Source organism: Nuphar pumila, chromosome 15 (assembly GCF_984573655.1).
Source record: "Nuphar pumila chromosome 15, dmNupPumi1.hap1.1, whole genome shotgun sequence".
NCBI classification, from domain to species: domain Eukaryota; kingdom Viridiplantae; phylum Streptophyta; class Magnoliopsida; order Nymphaeales; family Nymphaeaceae; genus Nuphar; species Nuphar pumila.
The window spans coordinates 80,121,122-80,140,923 of NC_143263.1; the positions used below are offsets into that span (position 1 = coordinate 80,121,122).

At 37.9% G+C, this 19,802-nt stretch overlaps 1 non-coding gene across 1 annotated transcript; it reads left to right on the forward strand.

The window, feature by feature from the left end:
• Positions 1-17,053: 17,053 nt before the first annotated feature.
• LOC149815731 (small nucleolar RNA R71) lies at positions 17,054-17,156 on the forward strand. Its single transcript, XR_016428183.1, has one exon. It is a non-coding gene; the product is annotated as a small nucleolar RNA R71 (small nucleolar RNA).
• The last annotated feature ends 2,646 nt before the right edge of the window (positions 17,157-19,802 follow it).

Sequence of the window (19,802 nt, forward strand, 5' to 3'; positions counted from 1 at the left end):
ATTCTAAATTCATTTTTCAAATTCAAATTCTAAATTCAATCTCAAATTTCAAATTCATTTTTCAAAAATTCCAAGTATAGATTCAAAATTTCATCTTTTCAAAGATTCAAATCATTTCTTAAAGGATGTTTTCAAAACTTATTTCAAAATCACTTGGAGAAACTCAAAAAATTTGAAGCACTTCTCAAAAGCATATATCTCTGCATTTGCATTCGCACAAGCATGATTTTTTGTGCATTCTTAGACTTAGAATAAATTCTTAGACAATATTTTAGCAAAGCAAAAGGCATAAATTCGATCCTTGGTTCGATTACCCCTGGTTAAGGTGTCAGGAACGATCGAACCTCGTACCGACGAGCAAATCCCGTCTCTCCTTTTTCCCGTAAATATTTCAAAACAGAGGCGAGTAATCTTTCAAAATCTTTTCAAAATTAAGGTCAAGTGAGACCTTCGTAGAAGAGTTCATCTCTCTCTTCTTTTGTTTTCTCTTCTCTCTTCTTTTCTGTCTTTTATTTCCCCTTCAAAAAGGGAAATAGAGGCTAGAAAGGAAAAGAGAAGGAAGAGAAGAAATACAAGAGGAAAAATTTTGCGATGATCACAGAAGTTGGTGACCGTGATGGGACTCATCTTCGTTCGGTCGATTTTTTTTTTTTGCCTTTTGCTTAGCTTTGATATTGTCTAAGTCTTTATTCTTCAAAATGTCAGCTTCATTTCCATGTAAATCTTAGGCACCTAGATTTTGTCCTAGCTGACATAATGCATATAGGATTTAAGTATGGTTTGGTAGGACCATATTGAGGAGATCTATTCATGTTCACTTAGACTTATGTCTGAAATACAACTATTCTTAATTCTAGGGATTGAATGCAAACAATGTATGCAAGTGTATGCTTCTCTTCATTTAAATTCTATCTCTTTAGGACTTGCATTAGAGCTTTCTGGTTTTATTGCATGTTGAACATGTTTTTGAAAACATCCTTACCTATATTGTCTCGGTCTTTATGTTGCTGGGCTGTCTCACTGAACCATAGTTCAGGAGAAAGCCTTACAACTGGACCACTTATTTGGGTCCCTACCACGTACCTAAGGGCCATAGTCCGAGGTATATCGGTAGGTGCTCAAGGATATTGGGAAGTCGTTACCTTAGAACCAGATAATTATTTTTATGTCACGTACTTCGAGCTTCGGCTTGAGTATATCGGCGTATCTGGATTGGAATCAGATGATCTGAACCATAGAGTTAGGATTAAGGTTCTACGAGCCATTTCAAAATATTGCATTTAGAGTCAACTTCTAGGGAGTCCTATTCTGTGCATCATTGCTTGTATAAATTAATTCTTTTGTAGATATTATCTTGTAAAATCCTATTTTACTTCATCTTTTCAAAACCCTAGATATTTGTTTCAAAATTTCCTCTATTTTTCAAAATCCAGGATTGTATATTTCTCATTCTTTATTCTTTCATAAAATTTTAAAACCCTGGACATTCTTTTAAGTCTTCCTCTATCTTTCAAAAGTCCAGGCATATTTTTTTCTTTTCTCTTCTGATTTATTCAATTCTTTTGATCCTGCCTGCAATTTTTCAAAATATTCAAGGTCTTATCATCCAGCTTCAAATGTGTCTTCAAATTCTATTTTCTCCTCCAAGATCTCTTTTTATCAAGAGATCTCTCCTCAAATTATTTAAATATCTCCTTCATCGTCCCTCTTTTTCCCAAAAAATTCTTTAAGATTAAACCCTTCCTTTATTTCTACAGAAAACCTCAGGCTTTCCATCATGGTTCAAATGAGAGCATGAAGGATGGCAACTCAGCAAGACAATAACAATGATATAGAGGAAGTGAACTCTCTCAGATTGTCCCGAAGACATGATTCAAAAGAGGATGATGTTGACCCAACAATGTATAAGATATTCCAAAAAATGATGGCAAAAATGATGTCTGAACAGGCTGGGGTAGATTCGAAGAAAACATCTTCTAAAAACAAGATCAAGAGAAAGCCAGTGAAGAAGCATGTCAGGATCAGCAAGAAGAGAATCCAGCAGGACAACATCTCTGATGGTATATAATTGGCAGAAGAGGATTCCGAGGAAGAACAGTTTGTGTTCGTCCCAAGACATCTGCGACAGTCCAAGAAGGTGGCGGAAGAACTCGAATCAGTGAAAAAACCTAAAGATGGGGTCCCGACAGAATATTCAAATCAAGCACTGACTAAGATGGTCAAGGATCTGCAAATCCGAGATAAGCGAAAGAAAGTATACACCAGGCAAGACTTCTATCTAGGATTGGATGGGGACAACAGCGTGGAAGGCCTCACCAGAAAATTCATTAAATTTGATGGATCCGGCAACCCAAAGGCCCATCTTGCAATGCTTTTTTATAAAGTGTGTCAGATTTAGTGAAGACAACCGTGCTCTTTTCTTGTGCTTTCCGCGCAGTCTCGAAGGCATAACGGCTAAGTGGTACGCAGAACACGTCAACCCCATTGAGTTGCGAGATTTTGACAAGGTTATTAATCTGTTTGTGGAGCCATTCATGTTCAACACTGAGGCACTGACAACCCTCAATCATTTGTACAATCTGAAACAAGAGGACAAAGAAAAGGCCATAGATTTCATTCGAAGGTGGAGAGACACATGCAACAAAATGAGAACCCCCATCTCAAAGAGCACGCACTCCAGGCCATCTTGAACAATTTCTCTCAACCTCTCAAGAGCCTTATTTCTACCTACCCGTCAAAATCATCCATCGAACTTATTGAATGAGATGAGTGGCTCGAGATGGCGATGGATAATGGGATGTATGAGGGCATCACCCTCATCAAGAGCAATCAAGATTCCAAAAAGAAGGCGAATTATACCTTCTCGGCAAACTCTGGCGGCAGCAACAACAAAGATGGCAAGAACAAACAGACCAGTCAGCGAGAGGAACCCTTCAAGCAGAATGACAAACCGGTTCTAGCCAAACAGAAGGAAAAGGTAAAACGTGACAGCTGGGGTTATGACCGCTAGTTCACTGCTCTGAAACAATCCCTTGAACAGGTCCTTGAATACATGTTAAGCAAAGAGATGGTTAAACTTCCAAGAGTTGCAGATTCTCCGGTCACCATGGGAAAATGGAAAGACAAATTCTGCAAATTCCACCGCGCTTTGGGGCACGATACCGAACACTGCTTTGTGCTCAAGAATATCATCCAGGACTACATTGATAAAAACCTTTTGATAGATGATGAAGATAAAGAGCAACCCGCTGTCCTAACCAAGCCTTTCACATACCACTCCAAGAACTAATGATGCCAAAGTTTTTCTATTTTTCTCCTTTTCTCTTAGCAGTCATCTTGTAGGGGCAAGACAACCCCAGTCTTTTGTGATCCTTTTATTGCATACTTGTAAGTATTCAAGTTTTGTTTTCAAGTCTTTGTTTATTAATGAAATGTCAATTTCCTTCATATCTTTGGTGTTTGATTCTTATTTTCTTTGCCATATTGAGGCATCTTTTTAAAATTATATTTACACTTCAAAAATTTTCTTTGCCATCAAATTCCTATTCTTTTCATGATGAGGGACAATCCTGACATCATCCATGAGAAAAATGAAATTACTTATGAGGGTTTTTCAAAATCGTAAAATTTTTTGCAAAATCTTCGTCATGATCACCAAAAGTTCAAAATTTTGGTCTAATCTTTTTCAAAATCAACCATCGCATTGATCTTCCTTTTCAAAATCGGTTTTAAACCATTGTCTTTCAAAATCAACCCTCATGTTGATCTCTCTTCAAAATCAACCCTCGTGTTGATTCTTCTTCAAAGATCAGCTCTCGTGTTGATCAACCTCACAGTTGATCCTCTTTCTAAAAATGATTTTCTCATGAACATTCTCATCTCACTCTAAAGATCCCACGTGCAGGCAAGATCAAGCAAACTCTTTTCCTTAATTTTTATCAATTCTTTTCATTTATCAATCTTTATCAGTCTTATCAATTTTTATTCATCTTTTTAAATTTTATCAAATTTATTAATTTTTCATCAATTTTATTAATTTTTCTTGTCAATTCTTATATCAATCTACCCTTTCAGGTTAAAAGATAAAACCTGATGCCTCTTTCCCATGAGGTATTCCTTTCCCCTTTTATTCTTTTCCCACTCAGGTTAAGGGATAAACCTGAATTTTTCCTGCTCAGGTTAAGTGATAAACCTGAACCTCGTACCGCGAGGTCCTTCTTCCTTTAGGATAAAGGATAGTCCTGAAGTCTTTCATCATCTTTCAAGCATCATCAATTTTTTCCATCAATTTTAACAATTTTCACCAGACCTTTATCAATCTTTGTCAATTCTTTATCAATTTTTATTGATTTTTTATCAATCTTTGCTAATTTGATTAATCAACTTTTATAAATTTTGTCAATTTTTATTCTTTTCCCATTCAGGATAAGGGATAATCCTGAGACCCCTCGTAGGAGCAATAATGCTACCTATGAGAATTCTTTTGAAAAACAATTTTTCATCAATTTCCCTTGATTTTATAAATTTCTGTCAATTTTTATTTCTTTTAAAAATTTCCTCAAAATTCTATTCTTTCTCATTCAGGATAAGGGATAATCTTGAGACCACTCATAGGAGCAACAATGCCACCTGTGAGAATTCTTTTACAAGATAGTTTTCATCAATTTCCTTAATTTTTCTCTTCATTTTTGTCAAATATTTCATCAATTTCTATCTCTTTTCATCAGTCCTTCTCAAAATTTTATTCTTTCCCCGTTCACGATAAGGGGTTAATCCTAAAAATTGGACCACATACACCTAACTATGATGGTCCATTCAACCCACGAGTTGAACCCTCCCTTCTTAAATTGTGATCTTTAGGTTGAACCCCTATAGAATTGATAGTTCGTAGGTTAAACCTCTGTCAAACCAATATGGCGCACAGGTTAAATCCCTTCTTAAACCAAAATTCCTTCTCAACCCAATCGATCTTTAGGTTGAATCCCTACTGATCATCGATCTTTAGGTTGAACTCTTACTGATCCGCAATCCTTAGGTTGAACCCCTTTAGGATCATTTCTTCAGCCCATCTTTAGGTTGAACCCCTACCGATCCGCGATCTTTAGGTTGAACTCCTACGGATCGATCTTTAGGTTGAACTCCTACTGATCCATGATCTTTAGGTTAAACTCGTACTGATTCACAGTCCTCATTTTGAACCCCTTTAGGACCATTCCAAGTCCATCTTTAGGTTGAACTCCTACTAATTCGCAGTCCTCATGTTAAACTCCTTTCGGACCATTCAAAGTCAATCTTTAGGTTGAATTCTTATTGATGAAGGCCCTTAGGTTGAACTCCTCTTTGGACCTATTTTTCTTTCAAAAATTCGATCTGTAGGTTAAATTCCTGTTGATTTGAGGTTCTTAGGTTGAATTACTTCCGAACCAATGTCATTTTTTTCAAAAATTCAATCCGTAGGTTGAATTCCTACTGATCCAAGGTTCTTAGGTTGAATTCCTATCGAACCAATGTTCTTCAAAATCCGATCTTTAGGTTGAATTCCTGTTGATCAAGGCCCTTAGGTTGAACTCTTCTTGGACCAATTTTCCTTCAAAAAGTCAATCTTTAGGTTGAATTCCTACTAATCAAGGCCCTTAGGTTGAACTTCTTTTGAACCAATTTTTCTTCAAAAGGTTGATCTTTAGGTTGAATTTCTACTGATCTATATTCTTTTGCGATTCTCAGGTTGAATTCCTATCGAGCCAAATTCATTCTTCAAAAATTCTATCTGTAGGTTGAATTCCTACTGATCCATACTCTTTTGTGATTCTCAGGTCGAATTCCTATTGAACCAAATTCATTCTTCAAAAAATCCAATCCGTAGGTTGAATTCGTACTGATTTATATTCTTTTGCGATTCTCGGGTTGAATCCCTATTAAACCAAATTCATTTTTCAAAAAATCAATTTGTAGGTTGAATTCCTACTGATCCATATTCTTTTGTGATTCTTAGGTTGAATTCCTATCGAACCAAATTCATTTTTTTTTCAAAAATCCAATCTGTAGGTTGAATTCCTACTAATCCATATTCTTTGGCGGTTCTTAGGTCGAATTTCTATTGAACCAAATTCATTTTTTTCAAAAAACCAATCTGTAGGTTGAATTCCTATCAAACCAAATTTATTTCTTAAAAAATTCTATCTGTAGGTTGAATTCTGGTTGATATTTTGAAATGATCTTTTTAAAACAAGTATTTGCAATAAACTTTGGAAAATCGTCAACCAAAACTATAAAACCGACTTTCCACAAAGTGGTAAGTTCGGGTCGAATCCTTAGGGAACAGGAATTAATTAAGGTATTTCTAGAAAATTTGATTTATTAATTAACAATATCAGTTTACAACTATAAAGTTAATACAACTACAATTAATCAATAAAAGGAAAATGAAAAAAAGCAATTAAATCTTCTGCTCCACACCAAGGGTATTTTCGTCTTTTAGCCCTCTATTCATTCTTCGCACTTGAAAAATAACCCTGGAAACTAAATATGCTTTCAACCTAAAAATGCAGAAAAATACAAAGTTAGTATTCTATACTAACAATGCAAACAATAACTAAAACTAATTCTAATTTTACGAAAATAATAAAACGAATGCTACTTATCAAACAATAATTAAATAAAATACTAAACTAAGTCTAAAATTAACTAAATTAATTCTAACAATGCTGTATGATGGGTATGCAACTCCTAAAATGCAGAAACTACTGAAAACAGGTATAAAATCCCGAAATTAAGAAAATTACGAAACTGCCCCTAACTACTGTAAAATAGCATTCTGACAGGTTATCGGAAAAACACTGTTTGACAGGGCAAACGAGGTCCGATTTTCCCGAAATTTATTCTGTTCTGCAACTGACAGATTAAACAAACTGAAAGTTTTTACAGAATTGAAAAACAGTATTTGGAACTCCAGATATAAGCGTTTCAAATCTGGGAAAAATCAGGATATCGCAAGTCCTGTAATTTGAAATCCAGAAAAAGCGGTTTTCGCAAAACGCTTAAAAATCAAACCAAATCAACTCTGAATGAGCTGAAATTTGGTCTGCAGTTAAATAACACGTCAATAAAGTGAATAGAAGAAATTGTTTTGGAAAACACAGAATTTTTGCACAGAAAATAATGCTGGTGCTACAAGGCAAAAATCTGGTTTTTATTTGAGTGTACTATTCACTTTATGAATCTATTTTAACACTCTAAAAGACATATCAAACCTAATGCAATCTAAATGACACTGTATAACAGTGTATATGCAGATGACTATTATGAATACGCTAAATGCACGACGAACAAAACACGATAAGCAAATTATGACTAGAACTACGTTAACTAACAATGCAAATGCACTTATGCTAAACAATAAAATGCAATCCGACTACTAAGTTAAACAATATCTAATTACCAATTCAAACAATCATAAACACATTTCACACATACGAAACAAATACGATATCCGCACACACACTTCTACACTAAAACTAACTTAGATAAATAAACTAATTAGTATAAAAATCAACATAAATAATACTAAATGAAATTAATTCACTAAAGAACAAAGGCTAGGGTTAGGGTTCACTCGGTTAACTCAACTAGGCTCGGTTTTGACTTAGGTAGGTTCGGGTTGGTTTGGGAGAACTCGGTTTGGATTAGGTAGGCTCGAACTATGGTTGACTCGACTCGGGCTAGTATGGACTTGGTTTAGGTTTGACCTAACTAGTTGGGTTCGGTTTACTTAAGTGGACTCGGTTTGCCTTGGATAGGGTTGGGTTAACTTGGCTAAGGTTGACTCAACTTGGTTTAACCTAGGTTAGGTTTGACTTAGACTAGACTTGGCTAGGGTTGGTCTTGGTCAACTGAGGTCGGTTAGAAGGATAGGCACCCAATAAAAAGTCAAAGATAATTTTGGAAATGGAGAAGTCCAAAAATCATCCTTCTAATGGAGAGTTACAACCTTTAATAGCTTTAAAGCCGATTTGGAAACTTGGATCAATGCAATTACCCACCCCAAGGTAAGTGAAAAGCTTTAATTGCTATTAATTCCTTTTTGAGAAGCCAAATCATCCAACCTAGATAGTCACACGATTTTGGATTTCCAACCAAGAATTTAAATGCAATTATTTCTTTCTTGATCCCATAAACAACTACTTTGGAAAGTTAATTGATTTTCAAATTGGCTTTTCAAATCTCAATTTGTAACTCCCTATTAATAGGCAATCAAGACTTAAATCCTTCTTTAAATACCCCACACGGTTTTTGAAACTTAACTTTTTCCAAAAACTTTCCACATTTCAATGCATTAATTGCTTTCCTTCTCAAAAATCGTCTACACTAATTGGCTCTACTTTCTAAACTAAAAGAATTAAATCTACCTAGGGAATAAAAGGTATTAAAGGGAAAAACGATTTCCTAGGAGTTAATGCTAACCTAATTCCCAAAACCTACTTAATTAACCCCTAAAAACGGCTAGGAAAGAAAACCCTAATACATTGAACCTAGACACCTTCCTAACTCAACTAATGACATTTAAGACTTTCTAAAAAAATCGACCAAGATATCAAGGGGAGCTCTAATGGCTGCCACCCCACCTTGGGGAAGAAGAAGATCCACACGAAAATAAAAAAAACTATAAAAATAACAATATAAATTAACAAAAAGCAATAAAACTAAATAACCATTATTTTGATAAAACTAAATTAGAAAATCATCAAAAGGACTCCTAATTACACAAATGCTAACAAGAACAGCACTATGCTGGAATTAAAAACATGAAGAAACGAAAACTTGATTTTTTTTCTTTTTTTAATAGACTCAAAACACAAAAACCGAAAATGATTAAAACAATTAGTTAAATCAATCCTAAAATAATGCAATGACTAACACAAGTTTATGCTACTGTTAACATACTAAACACACAGTAAACCACACGACTTACCAATCTAAACACACTTTTTACAAAAATGCAAAGATCGGCTAGAATATCTCTAGCCGATTTTTTTTTTCTTTTCCAAAAGTAAAATCAAAACAAGACACAAGCACAACCCACGAATAAAATGAACTTTTTCTAATGGGATTTTCAGCAAAACAACACAATCCACATGCTGAACAAAAAAAAAATCAAAACAAAGAAAAATATTTTTGTAAAAATCAAGAATCGGCTAGAAATAGTCTAGCCGATTTTTAGATTTTTGCTTTTCAAGTGAAATCAAAAGCGCAACTCACCACTCACCGACTAAGATGAATAAAAATGGATTATTTTCTAAATGGAGTTTCAGTAGAACAGACACAAGAACACCTATGAGAAGTTTGAAGGATCGGCTAGATGAAGATCTAGCCGATTTTAATGAAAAGAATGAAAAATCTAAAAAAAATCGATTTCAATGAATCAAACAAACACATAAACCTAATCTAACGTGCTGGCCTATGCACGAAATCTAATCTAAGGTTGAAACAAAAAGAAAAACAAGAAACACTCAGAAAATAAGAAAAAGAAAACCACACACACTTCGGTTTTAACTAGAAGATAAGGAAGAAGAAGACCTACCTCTTTGAAGATCCGACGACCGGGGGGATGAAGAAGAGCGGACCGTGGCTGGAGATGGACGTCCTACGCAGTTTGAGAATGTTGTACTTTCACCAAAAAACGGAACCTTTGCAGCTGCTACACGTTGGAGATCCACTGACGATGATATGTGAGACGATTCTCGATCGGAGGGTGTAGAAAGCCGGATGGAGGTAGGGCCGGCTCACCTTGGTGGTGTGTTTCGCACTCCCGCCCAAGGTTAATGGTCTCCACCTCTGCTACACCTGCAAAAATACAGAAAAGTGGTGAAAAGACAGCAAGGAACAAGAAAGAAATGAAAAGAAAACACAAAGGGGATCGAAATATGCTTGGAAACCAAGCATAGGCCGGTCTTCAAAGGCCAAAACGTGGAGGGCTGGAGGGGAAGAAGCTGCTGGAGTTAGATTCACTACAAGGGACGTCCAAACAAAGCCAAAGACAGGGCTGGAATGGGAGCCCCTCTCCTTTTAGACGATTTTGGCTCTTTTGGCTAATTTACAAAAACAGTGTTAAAATAAAAATATTTACTGGGCGCCTCTTTCTGCAGAGGGTTTTTAGAAAAAGTTTTTACAAAACTTCAGTGGGCTGGAGTTGTGTTAAATCCATGGAATTTGGTCCAAATCCAAAGTCCAAATGGGCGTCTGGATCCAAATCTCTCAAATCGGATCCGATATTTGACCCGTTACACTGTAAATGCCATAATTCCTTCGTTTTAAGTCTGATTTCAGTGAAATTCGAACCCAATCTCTATAATCATATTATGCACCTAAGTGTATGCTTTAACCCTATAGATGATGCATTTATGCAGTGAAAACATGTTAAGAACATGTGATATTGATGCATCATCAAATACCCCCATGCTAGAATAATTGCTAGTCCCTAGCAATACACTCTACCATGCTATGAAAATATGGACTACCCATTTAACATGAAAGCTCTTATTAAATAGAATAAAATAAATAATAAAAAAAAAACTAACTCACTTTCGTAGGAATCACGGTTGCATTTAGCGTATGCAACAAGCCCTTTAAACCCCTAGCTTACACTAGTGGACGAGTAAGGTCTCGTGCGGGTTTGCAGAGATGCTACCCACAAACATCAATGAAATGCGAAGATGATTTTTCAAAAATATGAGGCTCTTAAGAATGCAAATGGAACAAATATTTCATGTAATTGACATTCTCAAATCAAGTTTAAAAATCTCATGCCGCCACAATAAAAATTCTTTTCCTTCACTTTTCTAATATTGTAGTTAGTTCATGATTTTTCTCTGAAAGTCAAGTATTCTCATGTTTTACTCATTTATTCTCACTTGTATATTTTCTGCACAGTAATACACATATATGTCTAAGCAATGAAAATTTTCTCATTCAGCACATTCTTTTTCTTTCATTTTCACTCTCTTTTTTTTTTCAACTTTTGATCTCTTGCGCATTCTTCTCATATGAGCACTATTTCGAATAGTCAGTTTTCGTGACCCTTGTAGCTAGCTTTGGGTCAGTGACTCCCAGGCTGGCCAACCTTAGGGCACTAGATACAAAGTATCCCTCGGACTTAATTGCTCGAGTCACTGGACCTTCTATTCTAATAGTTTACGTATAGTCTGCCTCTCGTCATGTGCAATGTCTCTATCTCTTAGGCTTTCTATGCAGTCCATGTAACAAGCTTTCGAACCGGTGGCTCCCAAACCAGCTGGCTTTGGGGCACCAGGTGTAAAACACCCTTCAGATTCTACTTACTCAAACTACAAAGGCCACAGATATCGACTTAGACAAGAAGATGATCTCCTTCGTTATCCTTTTCGTTAAGATACTCAAACACTTCATCTCGTGTCTGAGTTCCACTACTAGGCTTCACGAAGACATCAACAACTAAACGTAGCTCTATTCTTTTAAACTCATTTTTCAAACACATCTTTCCATTGCTTATTTCTTTCACAAAACATACTGTGCATACTTATACTAAAGTGATTCAAAATTTTCTAACACTCAAATACTATCTTTTCTTTGAATTATCTCATAAACAACTACTCTATTTGACTCAGTTTAGAAAAAAAAAATTTATGGGGCTTAAAAATTTATAAAATGTTAGATTATGCCAAAAACAATCATATATGCTACACTTTGTTCTCAAATGCCTACTTTGATTACCAGTCACACAAAAAAATTTGAAATTTTTTTGTGCATGCATCTAAACCACCCCCCCATGCTTGAATGACACTGTCCCTAGTGGCATACAACATAAGTAAAAATGTAATGCACATGCACACTAAAAGACACTAACAAAACTATGGGAGAAAGGATAGATACAACCTGATTTGCTCTGAGCTTCTGAATTTGAATTTCATCTGATCTTTGAATTCTTTGAAAGCTCTTCTCTGCACCTGGTAATTGATACACTAAATGTTAAATTCATTCTGCATACATCAAAACACAATTTAGCACATGTGAAATAAAATACTGAATAAAGAAAAACACTGCAATGAAAAATAAATTAATGTACATATGATACATCCCTCTGGTCGAATCCTCATGCCTTCTTGAGATGCACTATCTCACACTCACCATCCTGCAAGGCATCTGAAATGAAGGGCTTCAGTCTTTGCCCATTTACCTTGAATGTACCTTGGGTCATAGGATCGAATAATGTCACTGCTCCATGGGGAAATACTTCTTTCACAACGTACGGACCTATTCATCTCGATCTTAACTTCCCTGGGAATAAATGTAAATGAGAATTGTATAGCCACACTTTCTGATCTGGCTCAAACACTTTTCTGACAATATGCTTATCATGAAATGCTTTTGTGCGAGCTTTGTATAATTTGGCATTCTCATATGCATCATTCCTGAGTTCCTCTAATTCTGAGAGCTGCAGTGCTCTCTCTTTGCCAGCCTGGGTAAGGTCAAAATTCAATTTCTTGATAGCCCAATACGCTCTATGCTCTAGCTCGACAGGAAGATGGCATGCTTTCCCGAATACAAGGCGATACGGGGACATGCCAATGGGAGTCTTAAATGCAGTTCTATATGCCCAAATTCATCATCTAAGCGCTGGGACCAATCCTTGCGGTCCGGACGAACTGTCTTTTCTAAAATTCGCTTAATCTCCCTATTGGACACTTCAACCTGTCCACTAGTCTGCGGATGATATAGAGTGGTGAATCTATGATTGACAGAATATCTTTTCAGAAGAGAAGCTATCTGTACATTCCTAAAATGCTTGCCACCATCGCTAATCATCGCTCGTGGCACCCCAAAACGACTGAAAATGTTGTGCTTAATGAACTTAAGCACTACTCTGTGATCATTGGTCTTGGTTGCCACAGCCTCGACCCACTTGGACACATAATCAACCGCCACCAGAATGTATAAATTTCCGAATGAAGGCGGAAATGGTCCCATGAAATCAATGCCCCAAACATCAAAAATCTCGACTATCAAAATCGAAAGCAAGGGCATCATGTCCCTCTTGGACATGTTTCCAATCTGCTGACATCGCAGGCATCGCCTACAGAACTCATGAGCGTCCCTGTGGAGTGTGGGCCAATAAAATCCTGACTGCAAAACCTTTGCAGCCGTCTTCCTACTACTAAAATGCCCTCCACAGGCTAATGAATGGGAAAAATTCAGAATGGACTGGTACTCCTCTTCCGGAACACATCTCCTAATGATCTGGTTTGCACAGTATTTGAACAACTCCGGTTCATCCCAATAATAGTGCCTCACCTGAGATAGGAATCTTTCACGCTCATTCTTGTTCCAATGCTCAGGTATCTGCCTCAAAACCAGATAGTTCACAATATCTGCAAACCAGGGTAACTGCGATATATTGACTGACATGATCTGCTCGTCGGGGAAAGAATCACTGATCGGCCTCTGATCCTGCGTGGTCTCCACGATCAGTCTGGAAAGATGGTCTGCTACTACATTTTCGCTTCCCTTCTTATCTCGAATCTCGAGATCAAACTCCTGTAGTAGTAGGACCCAACGAATCAATCTCGGTTTGGTGTCTTTCTTATTCAACAAATATTTCAATGCAGAATGGTCAGAATAGACAACCACCTTCGAACTGAGTAAATAGGACCTGAATTTATCCAATGCAAAAACTACCGCAAGTAGCTCCTTCTCTGTCGTAGTATAATTCATCTGGGCATCAGACAGAGTTCTACTCGCATAGTAGATCACATAGGGTTTCCTATCAATGCGTTGTCCTAAAATGGCCCCCATAGCGTAATCAGATGCATCGCACATAATCTCAAATGGAAGAGTCCAATCTGGAGGTCTCAAAATAGGTGCAGTAATCAAGGCCTCTTTGAGAATCTCAAAGGCCTTCATACAATCCTCACCGAAAACAAAGGGCTGGTCTTTCTCCAATAAAGTGCAGAGCGGTCGAGAGATTTTGCTGAAATCTTTTATGAACCGCCTGTAAAATCCCACATGCCCTAAAAATGATCGAATCTGCCTCACAGAGGTGGGTGGAGTCAAACGGGAAATGGATTCCACCTTCGCTCTGTCAACCTCAATACCACGCTTGGACACAATGTGTCCTAGCACAATCCCCTCCTGGACCATAAAATGGCTCTTTTCCCAACTCAGGACGAGATTGGTCTCCGCACACCTACTCAGTACTCGAGTAAGTTTTTGGAGGCAATCTTCAAAAGAAGAGCCATACACTGAAAAGTCGTCCATAAAAACTTCCATCACATCATCAATCATGTCCGAGAAGATAGCAAGCATGCACCTCTGAAAAGTGGCCGGGGCATTACAGAGCCCAAAAGGCATACGTCTAAACGCGAAGGTGCCATAAAGACATGTAAATGTGGTCTTCTCCTGGTCATCAGGATGGACAGCTACCTGATTGTATCCTGAATATCCATCTAGAAAGCAGTAGTAGCTCTGCCCTGCGAGTCTCTCTAAGATCTGATCAATGAATGGCAATGGGAAATGATCTTTCCTAGTTGCCACATTCAGCTTCCTATAATCGATGCAGACTCGCCATCCTGTAGTGGTCCTCATCGGAATTCTCTCACCCTTCTCGTTCTCAACCACAGTGAGTTCTGACTTCTTCGGCACAACCTGAATTGGACTGACCCACTGGCTATCAGAAATAGGGTAAATGATTCCGGCATCCAACCACTTCACCACCTCTTTCTTCACCACTTCCTTCATGTTGAGATTTAGCCTTCTCTGCATATCCCTAAATGGCTTGACTTCCTCATCACAATGGATTCTATGCATGCAGAATGAAGGATCAATCCCCTTCAGATCAGCAACTCCCAAGCCAATCGCTGCCTTGTGCTCTCGAAGAATAGTCAACAATCTGTGTTTCTGCTCCTCAGTGAGCAAGGACGAGATGATCACAAGCAGAGTCTCATCATCTCCGAGATAAGCATACTTGAGTGAATCTGGTAAGGGCTTCAGCTCAAGTTTCGGAGGTGACTCGATCGACGATTTGGCGGGGGTCTCCGCAAGTGGTGGAAGAGGTTCCCTGACAGCTCCCCAAGGTGGTCTCTCTGACGACACTCTAGACACATCTACACTATCTACACTACTATTCTTCTCTATATGGTACAGATCTAAAGAATCCTTAGTAATGTACAACTCGGGCTGCTCCTCCACTAACTCCTGTGCAATGTCTACATGAAAGCAGTCCATGTCTCCTGTTGGTCCCATCGCGGCATTGAAAATATTCAGTTTGACTTTCCGATTGCCGAACGAGAGATCCATGGCTCCGGTTCTACAATTGATGCACGCATTGGCATTCGCCAAGAATGGTCTGCCTAAAATAATCGGAGTCTGGTGCTGGTTGTCTACTCCTTCCATATCAAGAATAATGAAATCGACTGGAAAATAAAAGTCATCCACCTTAACTAGCACGTCCTCCAAGACACCTCTCGGTACCTTGACGGAACGATCTGCCAGCTGCAGTGTAATCGAAGTCGATCTCATCTCTCCTAGCCTGAAAGAATCAAAGAAATATCTGGGCAGAATGTTCACGCTTGCTCCAAGATCGAGCAATGCGCGTTCTATCCGGATGTTTCCTATGGTACACGCAATGATAGGGGCTCCAGGGTCCTTGAGCTTTGGTGGTGTCTGATGCTGAAGTACAGAACTCACCTGCTCAGTCAGATGGACCCTATTAGGAACTCGCTCTCTAGATTTCCTCTTCTGCGTACATAGCTCCTTCAAGAATTTGGCATATGCCGGCACCTGCTGAATCGCATCAAACAAAGGTAGGTTGATCTGCACATGCTTGAATATATCGAGCATGTCCTGGATCTTCGCACCTTGCTTCCCTCTAAACCCGGGAGATTCTAATGCTTTGGGATAGGGTGGTGGGGGAATATACTCTGCTGGCTCCTCTTCTTTGTGAGAAGGCTCACTCCTATCCTTCTTCTTCTCTGAGGATGAAGATAAAGATGATGATGAAGATGATGATGGGGATGGGGATGATGGCTGAGCTGACGTAGGTGAAACAATGGTCTCTGGCTCCTCTATCCTCTCTCTACTCTCTCGCTCTCTGCTCTCGACGTGATACTCACGTCCACTCCTCAAGGCCATAACTGATTTAGCCTGCTGCTGTGTCTCGGTATGAAATAGGCCTCCAGTCATCTGGTCTTTACCCTTCGGGTTCATGACAGCCTGACTAGGCAATGTACCCTCGGGTCTCCTACTAATAGCCTCAGCTAACTGTCCCATTTGCGATTTTAACTTCGCAATGGACTGCATATGCGAGCTCAAAATCTGGCTACACTTCTCGAAGGCATTCTGATTAGAGGTTTTCACCTCTTGGAATGCCTGGAGAAGTCTCTCCTCAAAAGATGTCTGCGGGGCAGACTCCTGCGGAATCGGGGGAGTGACAGAAGAAGAAGAAGACTGAGAATAGTTCGGTCTTTGAAATGACTGAGTAAAAGATGGCTGCCGAACTGGCTGAGAGGATGTAGGCATCTGTGTGGAAGACTGTGGATTCTTCCATGAAAAATTGGGATGATTACGCCAACCCGGATTATATGTCGATGAAAATGGGTTATTCGGCGGTCTGACGTAACCCTGAGCTGCCTGAACTTGTTCTTGAACAAATTCAGGGTACTGAGCTGCCGAAGGGCACTAAGTGATCTCGTGTGCCGGACTGGCACAAAGAGTACATACCTGTTGTGTAGTGGATGGTCCTGAGAGAAGCTGGTCCAGCTTCTAAGCAATCATGTCTACCTTGCACTATAATGCAGTAGATGGACCAATCTCAAGAACACCAGCTTTCTTCTGAATGCTGGGTGTGGCTCTATCCGAATGAGAACTCGAAGCATGGTGGAGTGAATTCTCGGCTAATGTATCAAATAGCCTCCATGCTTCATCCTCGCTTTTCAGCATGAATGTCCCTCCACACGAAGAGTCGATCATCTGACGATTCTTGTCAGACAATCCATCGTAGAAGCTCTGCACCAGTTGCCATTTCGGCACCTGATGATGGGGACATTTTCTGAGGAGATCCTTCATTCTCTCCCAGGTCTCATGAAAGCGCTCACCATCTAGCTCTGAAAAGCTAGTGATGGCTCTACGATATTGGTTCGTACGACCAATGGGAAAATATTTCCGAAGAAACTCCTGTTGCAATTGATCCCATGACTCTATTTCTACATAATCTAAGGACTTTAGCCAATACTTGGCTTTGTCCTTCAATGAGAAAGGGAATAGAGTCAATCTCAAAGCATCATCATCTAAATTCTGTATCTTTACTGTAGAACAGATTTCGAGGAATTCATCTAAATGCCGGTAGGGATCCTCATGACTAAGGCCATAAAAGGATGGAAGCATCTGAATAATGCTGACCTTAATCTCATAATGCGGCGCTCCTACATCGGGTCTCCAAATGCAGGATGCCTGAACATAATCTGTGGGAATGAAGTATTCCCGCAGAGGACGTGAATGAACTGGGGGTGGAGGTGGAGGATCCATGTCAGCCATTGTTGCCGAACTCCGATGAGAATGTAAAATTCTCTCTGGGTTGTCAACAAATGGGTGTAATGGGGTTCCTAGACCTCGTCGCCCCTGCATACACTGGTACTAAGACCAGATGTAAGCAAACGACCTAAATCTAAAAATAAAAATAAACTAACACAGGTACTAAAATGTAAATAACACAAAATAAACAACTACTAAACAAATATGCTATACTAATTATGTCAGAATGATCTAACTAAGTAAATGAAATAACAAATTAAACTACTCTAAAGTACTGAAAAGATAAATACAGAAAATCACAAACTAAGTTTTTCTAAAACCCACCTGTCTAATCGCTCCTTGCAGAATGAATTTCAAGTGAATCCTAGAAAGAACAAAACATGAATCCTATATTTACTAACTATGTTAATCCTATATTCACTTACTAATCCTACTAAATAAAAATAAAACAACTAATTAACTAACTAAAACAAATTAATAAATCAAACTCTAAGAAATAAAGTAATTAATTTGCCGTTCCCCGGCAACGGCGCCAAAATTTGGTTGATATTTTGAAATGATCTTTTTAAAACAAGTATTTGCAATAAACTTTGGAAAATCGTCAACCAAAAATATAAAACCGACTTTCCACAAAGTGGTAAGTTGGGGTCGAATCCACAGGGAACAGGAATTAATTAAGGTATTTCTAGAAAATTTGATTTATTAATTAACAATATCAGTTTACAACTATAAAGTTAATACAACTACAATTAATCAATAAAAGGAAAATGAAAAAAAGAAATTAAATCTTCTGCTCCACACCAAGGGTATTTTCATCTTTTAGCCCTCTATTCATTCTTCGCACTTGAAAAATAACACTGGAAACTAAATATGCTTTCAACCTAAAAATGTAGAAAAATACAAAGTTAGTATTCTATACTAACAATGCAAACAATAACTAAAACTAATTCTAATTTTACGAAAATAATAAAACGAATGCTACTTATCAAACAATAATTAAATAAAATACTAAACTAAGTCTAAAATTAACTAAATTAATTCTAACAATGTTGTATGATGGGTATGCAACTCCTAAAATGCAGAAACTACTGAAAACAGGTATAAAATGCTGAAATTAAGAAAATTACGAAACTGCCCCTAACTACTGTAAAATATCATTCTGACAGGTTATCGGAAAAACACTGTTTGACAAGGCAAACGAGGTCCGATTTTCCCGAAATTTATTCTGTTCTGCAACTGACAGATTAAACAAACTGAAAGTTTTTACAGAATTGAAAAACAGTATTTGGAACTCCAGATATAAGTGTTTCAAATCTGGGAAAAATCAGGATATCGCAAGTCCTGTAATTTGAAATCCAGAAAAAGCGGTTTTCGCAAAACGCTTAAAAATCAAACCAAATCAACTCTGAATGAGCTGAAATTTGGTCTGCAGTTAAATAACACGTCAATAAAGTGAATAGAAGAAATTTTTTTGGAAAACACAGAATTTTTGCACAGAAAATAATGCTGGTGCTACAAGGCAAAAATCTGGTTTTTATTTGAGTGTACTATTCACTTTATGAATCTATTTTAACACTCTAAAAGACATATCAAACCTAATGCAATCTAAATGACACTGTATAACAGTGTATATGCAGATGACTATTATGAATACGCTAAATGCACGACGAACAAAACACGATAAGCAAATTATGACTAGAACTACGTTAACTAACAATGCAAATGCACTTATGCTAAACAATAAAATGCAATCCGACTACTAAGTTAAACAATATCTAATTACCAATTCAAACAATCATAAACACATTTCACACATACGAAACAAATACGATATCCGCACACACACTTCTACACTAAAACTAACTTAGATAAATAAACTAATTAGTATAAAAATCAACATAAATAATACTAAATGAAATTAATTCACTAAAGAACAAAGGCTAGGGTTAGGGTTCACTCGGTTAACTCAACTAGGCTCGGTTTTGACTTAGGTAGGTTCGGGTTGGTTTGGGAGAACTCGGTTTGGATTAGGTAGGCTCGAACTATGGTTGACTCGACTCGGGCTAGTATGGACTTGGTTTAGGTTTGACCTAACTAGTTGGGTTCGGTTTACTTAAGTGGACTCGGTTTGCCTTGGATAGGGTTGGGTTAACTTGGCTAAGGTTGACTCAACTTGGTTTAACCTAGGTTAGGTTTGACTTAGACTAGACTTGGCTAGGGTTGGTCTTGGTCAACTGAGGTCGGTT